Here is a 20,794-nt window from a genome sequence, read left to right as displayed (position 1 = left end):
GGTACATCTAAAGGACTGTATTTGATGATCAATAGACAGGAGCTCAGGATTATGGAGAATGAGGGCATCGATCCCTCTACCTCTCACATGCAAAGCGAGCGCTCTACCACTTGAGCTAATTCCCCTACGAATCAACTGTGTTTTTATGCCAAATGTTTAATGACACTTTTTGTATGGCTGTGACAGTTCTTCGTAGCTTCGGTGCGTATCCAAACACTGTTTTTGCGGCTTTTTCTCTCCAAAATATCAACTTTTTCCAGTGGTTAAAAACCACACGATTCTATATTTGCCTCCACAGTTGCAAAGCTAATGCTAGAAGGGTTGGACACGCCATGTTTACAAAGATAATATAAACACACGGGCCATCTACAAGGATCTGCAGATTTGAAACTTGACTCATTACCAACTCTGCCAAATGAAAGGTAATCAACAAACAAGTCGTTCTGATCTTTACCTTTTCTGATGGTGAATTTGTATGCATCTTTTTACTCGCAGTCAACCACTCTGTCAGCATGTACATAGACTCATTTCTTATCATGATCAAGAGCGCTCAATGAATGTCACTCTGGCTTTTGGGGAACCCACGGAATTCTAATCATTGACATCAACACCTGAAAGCCACAGAGGCACTATCTGTCAAGAACAGAAATCCCTGATCAACAAGTATTCCTTAAAGGTAAATTCCAAACCAACAACAGACCAAACTCTGCAACTCATCTCATAAGTACATGCTTCTTGCACCAACAGTTTGATGAAACGTAGATACAAAAGAAAATGTTGTGCAGAATGTGGACATCTATCCCCCTTGTTCTCACATGCAAAGCAAGCACTCTGCCATTTGAAGTAATTCCCTAGCAAAATGCTCTGATTGGTTGCTAAATCCAAAAGTCCTTTTGGCCACAATGAGAGCACAGGTCCTTCTAACCTTGTTGTATATCCACATACTGGCACATTATTAGTTTTTAAAAAATCCCAACTTGCTTGAGTAGCTGGAAATAATGGGCTACCTCAAGATGCCACAGGCCGCACGAGGCCAATGATGGCATACGAGTTTATGAGACCAATGGTGTCACGAAAGAATTAATTTCCAGATGAGGTGTCCGAGAGGTTAAGGAGATGGACTGCTAACCCATTGTGCTTTGCACGCATGGGTTCAAATCCCATCCTCATTGTGTGTTTTGTCTTTTGGAGTGTCAACAGACGTTGTTCGGTAGCACCATGACAAGTTTTAAGCTGTGTTCACACCAAATGCAATTTTTGTGTAAGGATTGTCCACATTCACTCCTACATCAATGTTCTGATTAAATTCAAGGGTCCTTTGGTGTGTTTAGAATTCAGCATGTCAAGTCATTTTCGGACATACATCATGCGACGAATTTGACAAGCGTCGAAAGGCAGCTAGCTGCCCCACTCAAATGCAACACCGAATCGAACTCAGTGTGAAAGCAGCATTACACTCATGCCCCTCTTCTAAGTAGTTACATTCTTACCAACATCCAAAACAACAGCAGCAATACCCAACAAGAAAAGGTCTTATGAATGCATTCATGCAGTTGCATCTATTACCTTGTCTGCGTCAACTGCACTCACACTATCTTTGTTGATGGTTGCAAGGAGCAGGTGTTTCAGTAAACACTTTCAAAGCCCTGACTTGAATGAAAGCTTTTGTCATAAACATCTGAAAGACAGTAAGGTAGTTGCAGCAGTTTGAAAGCTCGGTCATCATTTTGCAATGTTTTTAATGGGCATTGGTGTAAAGACATGTAGTATGATTCCCAATGAGGGTACATCTAAAGGACTGTATTTGATGATCAACAGACAGGAGCTCAGGATAATGAGGGCATCGATCCCTCTACCTCTCACATGCAAAGCGAGCGCTCTACCACTTGAGCTAACTCCCCTACGAATCAACTGTGTTTTTATGCCAAATGTTTAATGACACTTTTTGTATGGCTGTGACAGTTCTTCGTAGCTTCGGTGCATATCCAAACACTGTTTTTGCGGCTTTTTCTCTCCAAAATATCAACTTTTTCCAGTGGTTAAAAACCACACGATTCTATATTTGCCTCCACAGTTGCAAAGCTAATGCTAGAAGGGTTGGACACGCCATGTTTACAAAGATAATATAAACCCACGGGCCATCTACAAGGATCTGCAGATTTGAAACTTGACTCATTACCAACTCTGCCAAATGAAAGGTAATCAACAAACAAGTCGTTCTGATCTTTACCTTTTCTGATGGTGAATTTGCATGCATCTTTTTACTCGCAGTCAACCACTCTGTCAGCATGTACATAGACTCATTTCTTATCATGATCAAGAGCGCTCAATGAATGTCACTCTGGCTTTTGGGGAACCCACGGAATTCTAATCATTGACATCAACACCTGAAAGCCACAGAGGCACTATCTGTCAAGAACAGAAATCCCTGATCAACAAGTATTCCTTAAAGGTAAATTCCAAACCAACAACAGACCAAACTCTGCAACTCATCTCATAAGTACATGCTTCTTGCACCAACAGTTTGATGAAACGTAGATACAAAAGAAAATGTTGTGCAGAATGTGGACATCTATCCCCCTTGTTCTCACATGCAAAGCAAGCACTCTGCCATTTGAAGTAATTCCCTAGCAAAATGCTCTGATTGGTTGCTAAATCCAAAAGTCCTTTTGGCCACAATGAGAGCACAGGTCCTTCTAACCTTGTTGTATATCCACATACTGGCACATTATTAGTTTTTAAAAAATCCCAACTTGCTTGAGTAGCTGGAAATAATGGGCTACCTCAAGATGCCACAGGCCGCACGAGGCCAATGATGGCATACGAGTTTATGAGACCAATGGTGTCACGAAAGAATTAATTTCCAGATGAGGTGTCCGAGAGGTTAAGGAGATGGACTGCTAACCCATTGTGCTTTGCACGCATGGGTTCAAATCCCATCCTCATTGTGTGTTTTGTCTTTTGGAGTGTCAACAGACGTTGTTCGGTAGCACCATGACAAGTTTTAAGCTGTGTTCACACCAAATGCAATTTTTGTGTAAGGATTGTCCACATTCACTCCTACATCAATGTTCTGATTAAATTCAAGGGTCCTTTGGTGTGTTTAGAATTCAGCATGTCAAGTCATTTTCGGACATACATCATGCGACGAATTTGACAAGCGTCGAAAGGCAGCTAGCTGCCCCACTCAAATGCAACACCGAATCGAACTCAGTGTGAAAGCAGCATTACACTCATGCCCCTCTTCTAAGTAGTTACATTCTTACCAACATCCAAAACAACAGCAGCAATACCCAACAAGAAAAGGTCTTATGAATGCATTCATGCAGTTGCATCTATTACCTTGTCTGCGTCAACTGCACTCACACTATCTTTGTTGATGGTTGCAAGGAGCAGGTGTTTCAGTAAACACTTTCAAAGCCCTGACTTGAATGAAAGCTTTTGTCATAAACATCTGAAAGACAGTAAGGTAGTTGCAGCAGTTTGAAAGCTCGGTCATCATTTTGCAATGTTTTTAATGGGCATTGGTGTAAAGACATGTAGTATGATTCCCAATGAGGGTACATCTAAAGGACTGTATTTGATGATCAACAGACAGGAGCTCAGGATAATGAGGGCATCGATCCCTCTACCTCTCACATGCAAAGCGAGCGCTCTACCACTTGAGCTAACTCCCCTACGAATCAACTGTGTTTTTATGCCAAATGTTTAATGACACTTTTTGTATGGCTGTGACAGTTCTTCGTAGCTTCGGTGCATATCCAAACACTGTTTTTGCGGCTTTTTCTCTCCAAAATATCAACTTTTTCCAGTGGTTAAAAACCACACGATTCTATATTTGCCTCCACAGTTGCAAAGCTAATGCTAGAAGGGTTGGACACGCCATGTTTACAAAGATAATATAAACCCACGGGCCATCTACAAGGATCTGCAGATTTGAAACTTGACTCATTACCAACTCTGCCAAATGAAAGGTAATCAACAAACAAGTCGTTCTGATCTTTACCTTTTCTGATGGTGAATTTGCATGCATCTTTTTACTCGCAGTCAACCACTCTGTCAGCATGTACATAGACTCATTTCTTATCATGATCAAGAGCGCTCAATGAATGTCACTCTGGCTTTTGGGGAACCCACGGAATTCTAATCATTGACATCAACACCTGAAAGCCACAGAGGCACTATCTGTCAAGAACAGAAATCCCTGATCAACAAGTATTCCTTAAAGGTAAATTCCATACCAACAACAGACCAAACTCTGCAACTCATCTCATAAGTACATGCTTCTTGCACCAACAGTTTGATGAAACGTAGATACAAAAGAAAATGTTGTGCAGAATGTGGACATCTATCCCCCTTGTTCTCACATGCAAAGCAAGCACTCTGCCATTTGAAGTAATTCCCTAGCAAAATGCTCTGATTGGTTGCTCAAATCCAAAAGTCCTTTTGGCCACAATGAGAGCACAGGTCCTTCTAACCTTGTTGTATATCCACATACTGGCACATTATTAGTTTTTAAAAAATCCCAACTAGCTTGAGTAGCTGGAAATAATGGGCTACCTCAAGATGCCACAGGCCGCACGAGGCCAATGATGGCATACGAGTTTATGAGACCAGTGGTGTCACGAAAGAATTGAATTCCAGATGAGGTGTCCGAGAGGTTAAGGAGATGGACTGCTAATCCATTGTGCTTTGCACGCATGGGTTCAAATCCCATCCTCATCGTGTATTTTTTCTTTTGGAGTGTCAACAGACGTTCAGTAGCACCATGACAAGTTTTAAGCTGTGTTCACACCAAATGCAATTTGTGTGTAAGGATTGTCCACATTCACTCCTACACCAATGTTCTGATTATATTCAAGGGTCCTGTGGTGTGTTTAGCATTCAGCGTGTCAAGTCATTTTCGGACATACATCGTGCGACGAATTTGACAAGCGTATAAAGACAGCTAGCTGCCCCACTCAAATGTGACACCGAATCGAACTCAGTGTGAAAGCAGCATTACACTCATGCCCCTCTTCTAAGTAGTTACATTCTTACCAACATCCAAAACAACAGCAGCAATACCCAACAAGAAAAGGTCTTATGAATGCATTCATGCAGTTGCATCTATTACCTTGTCTGCTTCAACTGCACTCACACTATCTTTGTTGATGGTTGCAAGGAGCAGGTGTTTCAGTAAACACTTTCAAAGCCCTGACTTCAATGAAAGCTTTTGTCATAAACATCTGAAAGACAGTAAGGTAGTTGCAGCAGTTTGAAAGCTCGGTCAGCATTTTGCAATGTTTTTAATGGGCATTGGTGTAAAGACATGTAGTATGATTCCCAATGAGGGGACATCTAAAGGACTGTATTTGATGATCAATAGACAGGAGCTCAGGATAATGGAGAATGAGGGCATCGATCCCTCTACCTCTCACATGCAAAGCGAGCGCTCTACCACTTGAGCTAATTCCCCTACGAATCAACTGTGTTTTTATGCCAAATGTTTAATGACACTTTTTGTATGGCTGTGACAGTTCTTCGTAGCTTCGGTGCGTATCCAAACACTGTTTTTGCGGCTTTTTCTCTCCAAAATATCAACTTTTTCCAGTGGTTAAAAACCACACGATTCTATATTTGCCTCCACAGTTGCAAAGCTAATGCTAGAAGGGTTGGACACGCCATGTTTACAAAGATAATATAAACCCACGGGCCATCTACAAGGATCTGCAGATTTGAAACTTGACTCATTACCAACTCTGCCAAATGAAAGGTAATCAACAAACAAGTCGTTCTGATCTTTACCTTTTCTGATGGTGAATTTGCATGCATCTTTTTACTCGCAGTCAACCACTCTGTCAGCATGTACATAGACTCATTTCTTATCATGATCAAGAGCGCTCAATGAATGTCACTCTGGCTTTTGGGGAACCCACGGAATTCTAATCATTGACATCAACACCTGAAAGCCACAGAGGCACTATCTGTCAAGAACAGAAATCCCTGATCAACAAGTATTCCTTAAAGGTAAATTCCATACCAACAACAGACCAAACTCTGCAACTCATCTCATAAGTACATGCTTCTTGCACCAACAGTTTGATGAAACGTAGATACAAAAGAAAATGTTGTGCAGAATGTGGACATCTATCCCCCTTGTTCTCACATGCAAAGCAAGCACTCTGCCATTTGAAGTAATTCCCTAGCAAAATGCTCTGATTGGTTGCTCAAATCCAAAAGTCCTTTTGGCCACAATGAGAGCACAGGTCCTTCTAACCTTTTTGTATATCCACATACTGGCACATTTTTAGTTTTTAAAAAAACCCAACTTGCTTGAGTAGCTGGAAATAATGGGCTACCTCAAGATGCCACAGGCCGCACGAGGCCAATGATGGCATACGAGTTTATGAGACCAGTGGTGTCACGAAAGAATTAAATTCCAGATGAGGTGTCCGAGAGGTTAAGGAGATGGACTGCTAATCCGTTGTGCTTTGCACGCATGGGTTCAAATCCCATCCTCATCGTGTATTTTTTCTTTTGGAGTGTCAACAGACGTTGTTCAGTAGCACCATGACAAGTTTTAAGCTGTGTTCACACCAAATGCAATTTGTGTGTAAGGATTGTCCACATTCACTCCTACACCAATGTTCTGATTATATTCAAGGGTCCTGTGGTGTGTTTAGCATTCAGCGTGTCAAGTCATTTTCGGACATACTTCGTGCGACGAATTTGACAAGCGTCGAAAGGCAGCTAACTGCCCCACTCAAATGCGACACCGAATTGAACTCAGTGTGAAAGCAGCATTACACTCATGCCCCTCTTCTAAGTAGTTACATACTTACCAACATCCAAAACAACAGCAGCAATACCCAACAAGAAAAGGTCTTATGAATGTATTCATACAGTTGCATCTATTACCTTGTCTGCATCAACTGCACTCACACTATCTTTGTTGATGGTTGCAAGGAGCAGGTGTTTCAGTAAACACTTCCAAAGCCCTGACTTGAATGAAAGCTTTTGTCATAAACATCTGAAAGACAGTAACGTACTTGCAGCAGTTTGAAAGCTTGGTCAGCATTTTGCAATGTTTTTAATGGGCATTAGTGCAAAGACATGTAGTATGATTCCCAATGAGGGGACATCTAAAGGACTGTATTTGATGATCAAACAGGAGCTCAGGATAATGGAGAATGAGGGCATCGATCCCTCTACCTCTCACATGCAAAGCGAGCGCTCTACCACTTGAGCTAATTCCCCTACGAATCAACTGCGTTTTTATGCCAAATGTTTAATGACACTTTTTGTATGGCTGTGACAGTTCTTCGTAGCTTCGGTGCATATCCAAACACTGTTTTTGCAGCTTTTTCTCTCCAAAATATCAACTTTTTCCAGTGGTTAAAAACCACACGATTCTATATTTGCCTCCACAGTTGCAAAGCTAATGCTAGAAGGGTTGGACACGCCATGTTTACAAAGATAATATAAACCCACGGGCCATCTACAAGGATCTGCAGATTTGAAACTTGACTCATTACCAACTCTGCCAAATGAAAGGTAATCAACAAACAACTCATTCTGATCTTTACCTTTTCTGATGGTGAATTTGCATGCATCTTTTTGCTCGCAGTCAACCACTCTGTCAGCATGTACATAGACTCATTTCTGGTAACGCTTTATAAGCAGCTTACTACAACATTAAAAGTGCTTGTTAATGTCTTATAAATAGTTTATTAAGGACACCTATTATAAAGCGTTACCTCATTTCTTATCATGATCAAGAGCGCTCATTGAATGTCACTCTGGCTTTTGGGGAACCCACGGAATTCTAATCATTGACATCAACACCTGAAAGCCACAGAGGCTCTATCTGTCAAGAACAGAAATCCCTGATCAACAAGTATTCCTTAAAGGTAAATTCCATACCAACAACAGACCAAACTCTGCAACTCATCTCATAAGTACATGCTTCTTGCACCAACAGTTTGATGAAACGTAGATACAAAAGAAAATGTTGTGCAGAATGTGGACATCTATCCCCCTTGTTCTCACATGCAAAGCAAGCACTCTGCCATTTGAAGTAATTCCCTAGCAAAATGCTCTGATTGGTTGCTCAAATCCAAAAGTCCTTTTGGCCACAATGAGAGCACAGGTCCTTCTAACCTTTTTGTATATCCACATACTGGCACATTTTAGTTTTTAAAAAAACCCAACTTGCTTGAGTAGCTGGAAATAATGGGCTACCTCAAGATGCCACAGGCCGCACGAGGCCAATGATGGCATACGAGTTTATGAGACCAGTGGTGTCACGAAAGAATTAAATTCCAGATGAGGTGTCCGAGAGGTTAAGGAGATGGACTGCTAATCCATTGTGCTTTGCACGCATGGGTTCAAATCCCATCCTCATAGTGTATTTTTTCTTTTGGAGTGTCAACAGACGTTGTTCAGTAGCACCATGACAAGTTTTAAGCTGTGTTCACACCAAATGCAATTTGTGTGTAAGGATTGTCCACATTCACTCCTACATCAATGTTCTGATTATATTCAAGGGTCCTGTGGTGTGTTTAGCATTCAGCGTGTCAAGTCATTTTCGGACATACTTCGTGCGACGAATTTGACAAGCGTCGAAAGGCAGCTAACTGCCCCACTCAAATGCGACACCGAATTGAACTCAGTGTGAAAGCAGCATTACACTCATGCCCCTCTTCTAAGTCGTTACATTCTTACCAACATCCAAAACAACAGCAGCAATACCCAACAAGAAAAGGTCTTATGAATGTATTCATGCAGTTGCATCTATTACCTTGTCTGCATCAACTGCACTCACACTATCTTTGTTGATGGTTGCAAGGAGCAGGTGTTTCAGTAAACACTTCCAAAGCCCTGACTTGAATGAAAGCTTTTGTCATAAACATCTGAAAGACAGTAACGTACTTGCAGCAGTTTGAAAGCTTGGTCAGCATTTTGCAATGTTTTTAATGGGCATTAGTGCAAAGACATGTAGTATGATTCCCAATGAGGGGACATCTAAAGGACTGTATTTGATGATCAAACAGGAGCTCAGGATAATGGAGAATGAGGGCATTGATCCCTCTACCTCTCACATGCAAAGCGACCGCTCTACCACTTGAGCTAATTCCCCTACGAATCAACTGCGTTTTTATGCCAAATGTTTAATGACACTCTTTGTATGGCTGTGACAGTTCTTCGTAGCTTCGGTGCATATCCAAACACTGTTTTTGCGGCTTTTTCTCTCCAAAATATCAACTTTTTCCAGTGGTTAAAAACCACACGATTCTATATTTGCCTCCACAGTTGCAAAGCTAATGCTAGAAGGGTTGGACACGCCATGTTTACAAAGATAATATAAACACACGGGCCATCTACAAGGATCTGCAGATTTGAAACTTGACTCATTACCAACTCTGCCAAATGAAAGGTAATCAACAAACAACTCATTCTGATCTTTACCTTTTCTGATGGTGAATTTGCATGCATCTTTTTACTCGCAGTCAACCACTCTGTCAGCATGTACATAGACTCATTTCTGGTAACGCTTTATAAGCAGCTTACTACAACATTAAAAGTGCTTGTTAATGTCTTATAAATAGTTTATTAAGGACACCTATTATAAAGCGTTACCTCATTTCTTATCATGATCAAGAGCGCTCAATGAATGTCACTCTGGCTTTTGGGGAACCCACGGAATTCTAATCATTGACATCAACACCTGAAAGCCACAGAGGCACTATCTGTCAAGAACAGAAATCCCTGATCAACAAGTATTCCTTAAAGGTAAATTCCATACCAACAACAGACCAAACTCTGCAACTCATCTCATAAGTACATGCTTCTTGCACCAACAGTTTGATGAAACGTAGATACAAAAGAAAATGTTGTGCAGAATGTGGACATCTATCCCCCTTGTTCTCACATGCAAAGCAAGCACTCTGCCATTTGAAGTAATTCCCTAGCAAAATGCTCTGATTGGTTGCTCAAATCCAAAAGTCCTTTTGGCCACAATGAGAGCACAGGTCCTTCTAACCTTGTTGTATATCCACATACTGGCACATTTTTAGTTTTTAAAAAATCCCAACTTGCTTGAGTAGCTGGAAATAATGGGCTACCTCAAGATGCCACAGGCCGCACGAGGCCAATGATGGCATACGAGTTTATGAGACCAGTGGTGTCACGAAAGAATTGAATTCCAGATGAGGTGTCCGAGAGGTTAAGGAGATGGACTGCTAATCCATTGTGCTTTGCACGCATGGGTTCAAATCCCATCCTCATCGTGTATTTTTTCTTTTGGAGTGTCAACAGACGTTCAGTAGCACCATGACAAGTTTTAAGCTGTGTTCACACCAAATGCAATTTTTGTGTAAGGATTGTCCACATTCACTCCTACACCAATGTTCTGATTATATTCAAGGGTCCTGTGGTGTGTTTAGCATTCAGCGTGTCAAGTCATTTTCGGACATACATCGTGCGACGAATTTGACAAGCGTATAAAGACAGCTAGCTGCCCCACTCAAATGTGACACCGAATCGAACTCAGTGTGAAAGCAGCATTACACTCATGCCCCTCTTCTAAGTAGTTACATTCTTACCAACATCCAAAACAACAGCAGCAATACCCAACAAGAAAAGGTCTTATGAATGCATTCATGCAGTTGCATCTATTACCTTGTCTGCTTCAACTGCACTCACACTATCTTTGTTGATGGTTGCAAGGAGCAGGTGTTTCAGTAAACACTTTCAAAGCCCTGACTTCAATGAAAGCTTTTGTCATAAACATCTGAAAGACAGTAAGGTAGTTGCAGCAGTTTGAAAGCTCGGACATCATTTTGCAATGTTTTTAATGGGCATTGGTGTAAAGACATGTAGTATGATTCCCAATGAGGGTACATCTAAAGGACTGTATTTGATGATCAACAGACAGGAGCTCAGGATAATGGAGAATGAGGGCATCGATCCCTCTACCTCTCACATGCAAAGCGAGCGCTCTACCACTTGAGCTAATTCCCCTACGAATCAACTGTGTTTTTATGCCAAATGTTTAATGACACTTTTTGTATGGCTGTGACAGTTCTTCGTAGCTTCGGTGCGTATCCAAACACTGTTTTTGCCGCTTTTTCTCTCCAAAATATCAACTTTTTCCAGTGGTTAAAAACCACACGATTCTATATTTGCCTCCACAGTTGCAAAGCTAATGCTAGAAGGGTTGGACACGCCATGTTTACAAAGATAATATAAACCCACGGGCCATCTACAAGGATCTGCAGATTTGAAACTTGACTCATTACCAACTCTGCCAAATGAAAGGTAATCAACAAACAAGTCGTTCTGATCTTTACCTTTTCTGATGGTGAATTTGCATGCATCTTTTTACTCGCAGTCAACCACTCTGTCAGCATGTACATAGACTCATTTTTTATCATGATCAAGAGCGCTCAATGAATGTCACTCTGGCTTTTGGGGAACCCACGGAATTCTAATCATTGACATCAACACCTGAAAGCCACAGAGGCACTATCTGTCAAGAACAGAAATCCCTGATCAACAAGTATTCCTTAAAGGTAAATTCCAAACCAACAACAGACCAAACTCTGCAACTCATCTCATAAGTACATGCTTCTTGCACCAACAGTTTGATGAAACGTAGATACAAAAGAAAATGTTGTGCAGAATGTGGACATCTATCCCCCTTGTTCTCACATGCAAAGCAAGCACTCTGCCATTTGAAGTAATTCCCTAGCAAAATGCTCTGATTGGTTGCTAAATCCAAAAGTCCTTTTGGCCACAATGAGAGCACAGGTCCTTCTAACCTTGTTGTATATCCACATACTGGCACATTATTAGTTTTTAAAAAATCCCAACTTGCTTGAGTAGCTGGAAATAATGGGCTACCTCAAGATGCCACAGGCCGCACGAGGCCAATGATGGCATACGAGTTTATGAGACCAATGGTGTCACGAAAGAATTAATTTCCAGATGAGGTGTCCGAGAGGTTAAGGAGATGGACTGCTAACCCATTGTGCTTTGCACGCATGGGTTCAAATCCCATCCTCATTGTGTGTTTTGTCTTTTGGAGTGTCAACAGACGTTGTTCGGTAGCACCATGACAAGTTTTAAGCTGTGTTCACACCAAATGCAATTTTTGTGTAAGGATTGTCCACATTCACTCCTACATCAATGTTCTGATTAAATTCAAGGGTCCTTTGGTGTGTTTAGAATTCAGCATGTCAAGTCATTTTCGGACATACATCATGCGACGAATTTGACAAGCGTCGAAAGGCAGCTAGCTGCCCCACTCAAATGCAACACCGAATCGAACTCAGTGTGAAAGCAGCATTACACTCATGCCCCTCTTCTAAGTAGTTACATTCTTACCAACATCCAAAACAACAGCAGCAATACCCAACAAGAAAAGGTCTTATGAATGCATTCATGCAGTTGCATCTATTACCTTGTCTGCGTCAACTGCACTCACACTATCTTTGTTGATGGTTGCAAGGAGCAGGTGTTTCAGTAAACACTTTCAAAGCCCTGACTTGAATGAAAGCTTTTGTCATAAACATCTGAAAGACAGTAAGGTAGTTGCAGCAGTTTGAAAGCTCGGTCAGCATTTTGCAATGTTTTTAATGGGCATTGGTGTAAAGACATGTAGTATGATTCCCAATGAGGGTACATCTAAAGGACTGTATTTGATGATCAACAGACAGGAGCTCAGGATAATGAGGGCATCGATCCCTCTACCTCTCACATGCAAAGCGAGCGCTCTACCACTTGAGCTAACTCCCCTACGAATCAACTGTGTTTTTATGCCAAATGTTTAATGACACTTTTTGTATGGCTGTGACAGTTCTTCGTAGCTTCGGTGCATATCCAAACACTGTTTTTGCGGCTTTTTCTCTCCAAAATATCAACTTTTTCCAGTGGTTAAAAACCACACGATTCTATATTTGCCTCCACAGTTGCAAAGCTAATGCTAGAAGGGTTGGACACGCCATGTTTACAAAGATAATATAAACCCACGGGCCATCTACAAGGATCTGCAGATTTGAAACTTGACTCATTACCAACTCTGCCAAATGAAAGGTAATCAACAAACAAGTCGTTCTGATCTTTACCTTTTCTGATGGTGAATTTGCATGCATCTTTTTACTCGCAGTCAACCACTCTGTCAGCATGTACATAGACTCATTTCTTATCATGATCAAGAGCGCTCAATGAATGTCACTCTGGCTTTTGGGGAACCCACGGAATTCTAATCATTGACATCAACACCTGAAAGCCACAGAGGCACTATCTGTCAAGAACAGAAATCCCTGATCAACAAGTATTCCTTAAAGGTAAATTCCATACCAACAACAGACCAAACTCTGCAACTCATCTCATAAGTACATGCTTCTTGCACCAACAGTTTGATGAAACGTAGATACAAAAGAAAATGTTGTGCAGAATGTGGACATCTATCCCCCTTGTTCTCACATGCAAAGCAAGCACTCTGCCATTTGAAGTAATTCCCTAGCAAAATGCTCTGATTGGTTGCTCAAATCCAAAAGTCCTTTTGGCCACAATGAGAGCACAGGTCCTTCTAACCTTGTTGTATATCCACATACTGGCACATTATTAGTTTTTAAAAAATCCCAACTAGCTTGAGTAGCTGGAAATAATGGGCTACCTCAAGATGCCACAGGCCGCACGAGGCCAATGATGGCATACGAGTTTATGAGACCAGTGGTGTCACGAAAGAATTGAATTCCAGATGAGGTGTCCGAGAGGTTAAGGAGATGGACTGCTAATCCGTTGTGCTTTGCACGCATGGGTTCAAATCCCATCCTCATCGTGTATTTTTTCTTTTGGAGTGTCAACAGACGTTGTTCAGTAGCACCATGACAAGTTTTAAGCTGTGTTCACACCAAATGCAATTTGTGTGTAAGGATTGTCCACATTCACTCCTACACCAATGTTCTGATTATATTCAAGGGTCCTGTGGTGTGTTTAGCATTCAGCGTGTCAAGTCATTTTCGGACATACTTCGTGCGACGAATTTGACAAGCGTCGAAAGGCAGCTAACTGCCCCACTCAAATGCGACACCGAATTGAACTCAGTGTGAAAGCAGCATTACACTCATGCCCCTCTTCTAAGTAGTTACATACTTACCAACATCCAAAACAACAGCAGCAATACCCAACAAGAAAAGGTCTTATGAATGTATTCATACAGTTGCATCTATTACCTTGTCTGCATCAACTGCACTCACACTATCTTTGTTGATGGTTGCAAGGAGCAGGTGTTTCAGTAAACACTTCCAAAGCCCTGACTTGAATGAAAGCTTTTGTCATAAACATCTGAAAGACAGTAACGTACTTGCAGCAGTTTGAAAGCTTGGTCAGCATTTTGCAATGTTTTTAATGGGCATTAGTGCAAAGACATGTAGTATGATTCCCAATGAGGGGACATCTAAAGGACTGTATTTGATGATCAAACAGGAGCTCAGGATAATGGAGAATGAGGGCATCGATCCCTCTACCTCTCACATGCAAAGCGAGCGCTCTACCACTTGAGCTAATTCCCCTACGAATCAACTGCGTTTTTATGCCAAATGTTTAATGACACTTTTTGTATGGCTGTGACAGTTCTTCGTAGCTTCGGTGCATATCCAAACACTGTTTTTGCAGCTTTTTCTCTCCAAAATATCAACTTTTTCCAGTGGTTAAAAACCACACGATTCTATATTTGCCTCCACAGTTGCAAAGCTAATGCTAGAAGGGTTGGACACGCCATGTTTACAAAGATAATATAAACCCACGGGCCATCTACAAGGATCTGCAGATTTGAAACTTGACTCATTACCAACTCTGCCAAATGAAAGGTAATCAACAAACAACTCATTCTGATCTTTACCTTTTCTGATGGTGAATTTGCATGCATCTTTTTACTCGCAGTCAACCACTCTGTCAGCATGTACATAGACTCATTTCTGGTAACGCTTTATAAGCAGCTTACTACAACATTAAAAGTGCTTGTTAATGTCTTATAAATAGTTTATTAAGGACACCTATTATAAAGCGTTACCTCATTTCTTATCATGATCAAGAGCGCTCATTGAATGTCACTCTGGCTTTTGGGGAACCCACGGAATTCTAATCATTGACATCAACACCTGAAAGCCACAGAGGCACTATCTGTCAAGAACAGAAATCCCTGATCAACAAGTATTCCTTAAAGGTAAATTCCATACCAACAACAGACCAAACTCTGCAACTCATCTCATAAGTACATGCTTCTTGCACCAACAGTTTGATGAAACGTAGATACAAAAGAAAATGTTGTGCAGAATGTGGACATCTATCCCCCTTGTTCTCACATGCAAAGCAAGCACTCTGCCATTTGAAGTAATTCCCTAGCAAAATGCTCTGATTGGTTGCTCAAATCCAAAAGTCCTTTTGGCCACAATGAGAGCACAGGTCCTTCTAACCTTGTTGTATATCCACATACTGGCACATTTTTAGTTTTTAAAAAATCCCAACTTGCTTGAGTAGCTGGAAATAATGGGCTACCTCAAGATGCCACAGGCCGCACGAGGCCAATGATGGCATACGAGTTTAAGAGACCAGTGGTGTCACGAAAGAATTGAATTCCAGATGAGGTGTCCGAGAGGTTAAGGAGATGGACTGCTAATCCATTGTGCTTTGCACGCATGGGTTCAAATCCCATCCTCATCGTGTATTTTTTCTTTTGGAGTGTCAACAGACGTTCAGTAGCACCATGACAAGTTTTAAGCTGTGTTCACACCAAATGCAATTTGTGTGTAAGGATTGTCCACATTCACTCCTACACCAATGTTCTGATTATATTCAAGGGTCCTGTGGTGTGTTTAGCATTCAGCGTGTCAAGTCATTTTCGGACATACATCGTGCGACGAATTTGACAAGCGTATAAAGACAGCTAGCTGCCCCACTCAAATGTGACACCGAATCGAACTCAGTGTGAAAGCAGCATTACACTCATGCCCCTCTTCTAAGTAGTTACATTCTTACCAACATCCAAAACAACAGCAGCAATACCCAACAAGAAAAGGTCTTATGAATGCATTCATGCAGTTGCATCTATTACATTGTCTGCGTCAACTGCACTCACACTATCTTTGTTGATGGTTGCAAGGAGCAGGTGTTTCAGTAAACACTTTCAAAGCCCTGACTTGAATGAAAGCTTTTGTCATAAACATCTGAAAGACAGTAAGGTAGTTGCAGCAGTTTGAAAGCTCGGTCAGCATTTTGCAATGTTTTTAATGGGCATTGGTGTAAAGACATGTAGTATGATTCCCAATGAGGGGACATCTAAAGGACTGTATTTGATGATCAATAGACAGGAGCTCAGGATAATGGAGAATGAGGGCATCGATCCCTCTACCTCTCACATGCAAAGCGAGCGCTCTACCACTTGAGCTAATTCCCCTACGAATCAACTGTGTTTTTATGCCAAATGTTTAATGACACTTTTTGTATGGCTGTGACAGTTCTTCGTAGCTTCGGTGCGTATCCAAACACTGTTTTTGCGGCTTTTTCTCTCCAAAATATCAACTTTTTCCAGTGGTTAAAAACCACACGATTCTATATTTGCCTCCACAGTTGCAAAGCTAATGCTAGAAGGGTTGGACTCGCCATGTTTACAAAGATAATATAAACACACGGGCCATCTACAAGAATCTGCAGATTTGAAACTTGACTCATTACCAACTCTGCCAAATGAAAGGTAATCAACAAACAAGTCGTTCTGATCTTTACCTTTTCTGATGGTGAATTTGCATGCATCTTTTTACTCGCAGTCAACCACTCTGTCAGCATGTACATAGACTCATTTCTTATCATGATCAAGAGCGCTCAATGAATGTCACTCTGGCTTTTGGGGAACCCACGGAATTCTAATCATTGACATCAACACCTGAAAGCCACAGAGGCACTATCTGTCAAGAACAGAAATCCCTGATCAACAAGTATTCCTTAAAGGTAAATTCCATACCAACAACAGACCAAACTCTGCAACTCATCTCATAAGTACATGCTTCTTGCACCAACAGTTTGATGAAACGTAGACACAAAAGAAAATGTTGTGCAGAATGTGGACATCTATCCCCCTTGTTCTCACATGCAAAGCAAGCACTCTGCCATTTGAAGTAATTCCCTAGCAAAATGCTCTGATTGGTTGCTCAAATCCAAAAGTCCTTTTGGCCACAATGAGAGCACAGGTCCTTCTAACCTTGTTGTATATCCACATACTGGCACATTTTTAGTTTTTAAAAAATCCCAACTTGCTTGAGTAGCTGGAAATAATTGGCTACCTCAAGATGCCACAGGCCGCACGAGGCCAATGATGGCATACGAGTTTATGAGACCAGTGGTGTCACGAAAGAATTGAATTCCAGATGAGGTGTCCGAGAGGTTAAGGAGATGGACTGCTAATCCATTGTGCTTTGCACGCATGGGTTCAAATCCCTTCCTCATTGTGTATTTTTTCTTTTGGAGTGTCAACAGACGTTCAGTAGCACCATGACAAGTTTTAAGCTGTGTTCACACCAAATGCAATTTGTGTGTAAGGATTGTCCACATTCACTCCTACACCAATGTTCTGATTATATTCAAGGGTCCTGTGGTGTTTTTAGCATTCAGCGTGTCAAGTCATTTTCGGACATACATCGTGCGACGAATTTGACAAGCGTATAAAGGCAGCTAGCTGCCCCACTCAAATGTGACACAGAATCGAACTCAGTGTGAAAGCAGCATTACACTCATGCCCCTCTTCTAAGTAGTTACATTCTTACCAACATCCAAAACAACAGCAGCAATACCCAACAAGAAAAGGTCTTATGAATGCATTCATGCAGTTGCATCTATTACCTTGTCTGTGTCAACTGCACTCACACTATCTTTGTTGATGGTTGCAAGGAGCAGGTGTTTCAGTAAACACTTTCAAAGCTTTAAAAGCCCTGACTTGAATGAAAGCTTTTGTCATAAACATCTGAAAGACAGTAAGGTACTTGCAGCAGTTTGAAAGCTCGGTCAGCATTTCGCAATGTTTTTAATGGGCATTGGTGCAAAGACATGTAGTATGATTCCCAATGAGGGTACATCTAAAGGTCTGTTTTTGATGATCAACAGACAGGAGCTCAGGATAATGGAGAATGAGGGCATCGTTCCCTCTACCTCTCACATGCAAAGCGAGTGCTCTACCACTTGAGCTAATTCCCCTACGAATCAACTGCGTTTTTATGCCAAATGTTTAATGACACTTTTTGTATGGCTGTGACAGTTCTTCGTGGGTTCGGTGCATATCCAAACACTGTTTTTGCGGCTTTTTCTCTCCAAAATATCAACTTTTTCCAGTGGTTAAAAACCACACGATTCTATATTTGCCTCCACAGTTGCAAAGCTAATGCTAGAAGGGTTGGACACGCCATGTTTACAAAAATAATATAAACACACGGGCCATCTACAAGGATCTGCAGATTTGAAACTTGACTCATTACCAACTCTGCCAAATGAAAGGTAATCAACAAACAAGTCGTTCTGATCTTTACCTTTTCTGATGGTGAATTTGCATGCATCTTTTTACTCGCAGTCAACCACTCTGTCAGCATGTACATAGACTCATTTCTTATCATGATCAAGAGCGCTCAATGAATGTCACTCTGGCTTTTGGGGAACCCACGGAATTCTAATCATTGACATCAACACCTGAAAGCCACAGAGGCACTATCTGTCAAGAACAGAAATCCCTGATCAACAAGTATTCCTTAAAGGTAAATTCCATACCAACAACAGACCAAACTCTGCAACTCATCTCATAAGTACATGCTTCTTGCACCAACAGTTTGATGAAACGTAGATACAAAAGAAAATGTTGTGCAGAATGTGGACATCTATCCCCCTTGTTCTCACATGCAAAGCAAGCACTCTGCCATTTGAAGTAATTCCCTAGCAAAATGCTCTGATTGGTTGCTCAAATCCAAAAGTCCTTCTGGCCACAATGAGAGCACAGGTCCTTCTAACCTTGTTGTATATCCACATACTGGCACATTATTAGTTTTTAAAAAATCCCAATTTGCTTGAGTAGCTGGAAATAATGGGCTACCTCAAGATGCCACAGGCCGCACGAGGCCAATGATGGCATAGGAGTTTATGAGACCAGTGGTGTCACGAAAGAATTAATTTTCCAGATGAGGTGTCCGAGAGGTTAAGGAGATGGACTGCTAATCCATTGTGCTTTGCACGCATGGGTTCAATTCCCATCCTCATTGTGTGTTTTGTCTTTTGGAGTGTCAACAGACGTTCGGTAGCACCATGACAAGTTTTAAGCTGTGTTCACACCAAATGCAATTTTTGTGTAAGGATTGTCCACATTCACTCCTACATCAATGTTCTGATTAAATTCAAGGGTCCTTTGGTGTGTTTAGAATTCAGCATGTCAAGTCATTTTCGGACATACATCATGCGACAAATTTGACAAGCGTCGAAAGGCAGCTAGCTGCCCCACTCAAATGCAAAACCGAATCGAACTCAGTGTGAAAGCAGCATTACACTCATGCCCCTCTTCTAAGTAGTTACATTCTTACCAACATCCAAAACAACAGCAGCAATACCCAACAAGAAAAGGTCTTATGAATGCATTCATGCAGTTGCATCTATTACCTTGTCTGCGTCAACTGCACTCACACTATCTTTGTTGATGGTTGCAAGGAGCAGGTGTTTCAGTAAACACTTTCAAAGCCCTGACTTCAATGAAAGCTTTTGTCATAAACATCTGAAAGACAGTAAGGTAGTTGCAGCAGTTTGAAAGCTCGGTCATCATTTTGCAATGTTTTTAATGGGCATTGGTGTAAAGACATGTAGTATGATTCCCAATGAGGGTACATCTAAAGGACTGTATTTGATGATAAACAGACAGGAGCTCAGGATAATGGAGAATGAGGGCATCGATCCCTCTACCTCTCACATGCAAAGCGAGCGCTCTACCACTTGAGCTAATTCCCCTACGAATCAACTGTGTTTTTATGCCAAATGTTTAATGACACTTTTTGTATGGCTGTGACAGTTCTTCGTAGCTTCGGTGCATATCCAAACACTGTTTTTGCGGCTTTTTCTCTCCAAAATATCAACTTTTTCCAGTGGTTAAAAACCACACGATTCTATATTTGCCTCCACAGTTGCAAAGCTAATGCTAGAAGGGTTGGACACGCCATGTTTACAAAGATAATATAAACCCACGGGCCATCTACAAGGATCTGCAGATTTGAAACTTGACTCATTACCAACTCTGCCAAATGAAAGGTAATCAACAAACAACTCATTCTGATCTTTACCTTTTCTGATGGTGAATTTGCATGCATCTTTTTACTCGCAGTCAACCACTCTGTCAGCATGTACATAGACTCATTTTGTTATCATGATCAAGAGCGCTCAATGAATGCCACTCTGGCTTTTGGGGAACCCACGGAATTCTAATCATTGACATCAACACCTGAAAGCCACAGAGGCACTATCTGTCAAGAACAGAAATCCCTGATCAACAAGTATTCCTTAAAGGTAAATTCCATACCAACAACAGACCAAACTCTGCAACTCATCTCATAAGTACATGCTTCTTGCACCAACAGTTTGATGAAACGTAGATACAAAAGAAAATGTTGTGCAAAATGTGGACATCTATCCCCCTTGTTCTCACATGCAAAGCAAGCACTCTGCCATTTGAAGTAATTCCCTAGCAAAATGCTCTGATTGGTTGCTCAAATCCAAAAGTCCTTTTGGCCAC

At 41.3% G+C, this 20,794-nt stretch overlaps 8 non-coding genes across 8 annotated transcripts; all 8 read left to right on the top strand.

The window, feature by feature from the left end:
- The first annotated feature begins 4,643 nt into the window (after nucleotides 1-4,643).
- Nucleotides 4,644-4,725, top strand: trnas-gcu (transfer RNA serine (anticodon GCU)). Its single transcript has one exon. It is a non-coding gene; the product is annotated as a tRNA-Ser (tRNA).
- A 1,699-nt stretch (nucleotides 4,726-6,424) lies between these two features.
- On the top strand, nucleotides 6,425-6,506 carry trnas-gcu (transfer RNA serine (anticodon GCU)). Its single transcript has one exon. It is a non-coding gene; the product is annotated as a tRNA-Ser (tRNA).
- Nucleotides 6,507-8,306: 1,800 nt separating this feature from the next.
- On the top strand, nucleotides 8,307-8,388 carry trnas-gcu (transfer RNA serine (anticodon GCU)). The gene has a single exon. It is a non-coding gene; the product is annotated as a tRNA-Ser (tRNA).
- Nucleotides 8,389-10,189: 1,801 nt separating this feature from the next.
- Nucleotides 10,190-10,271, top strand: trnas-gcu (transfer RNA serine (anticodon GCU)). The gene has a single exon. It is a non-coding gene; the product is annotated as a tRNA-Ser (tRNA).
- Nucleotides 10,272-13,746: 3,475 nt separating this feature from the next.
- On the top strand, nucleotides 13,747-13,828 carry trnas-gcu (transfer RNA serine (anticodon GCU)). Its single transcript has one exon. It is a non-coding gene; the product is annotated as a tRNA-Ser (tRNA).
- Nucleotides 13,829-15,629: 1,801 nt separating this feature from the next.
- Nucleotides 15,630-15,711, top strand: trnas-gcu (transfer RNA serine (anticodon GCU)). Its single transcript has one exon. It is a non-coding gene; the product is annotated as a tRNA-Ser (tRNA).
- A 1,699-nt stretch (nucleotides 15,712-17,410) lies between these two features.
- Nucleotides 17,411-17,492, top strand: trnas-gcu (transfer RNA serine (anticodon GCU)). Its single transcript has one exon. It is a non-coding gene; the product is annotated as a tRNA-Ser (tRNA).
- Nucleotides 17,493-19,201: 1,709 nt separating this feature from the next.
- On the top strand, nucleotides 19,202-19,283 carry trnas-gcu (transfer RNA serine (anticodon GCU)). Its single transcript has one exon. It is a non-coding gene; the product is annotated as a tRNA-Ser (tRNA).
- The last annotated feature ends 1,511 nt before the right edge of the window (nucleotides 19,284-20,794 follow it).

This window comes from Oryzias latipes, chromosome 1, assembly GCF_053564925.1.
Source record: "Oryzias latipes strain Hd-rR chromosome 1, Olatipes_Hd-rR_3.1".
NCBI classification, from domain to species: Eukaryota; Metazoa; Chordata; class Actinopteri; order Beloniformes; family Adrianichthyidae; genus Oryzias; species Oryzias latipes.
This window is presented reverse-complemented; position numbering and strand designations above follow the sequence as displayed.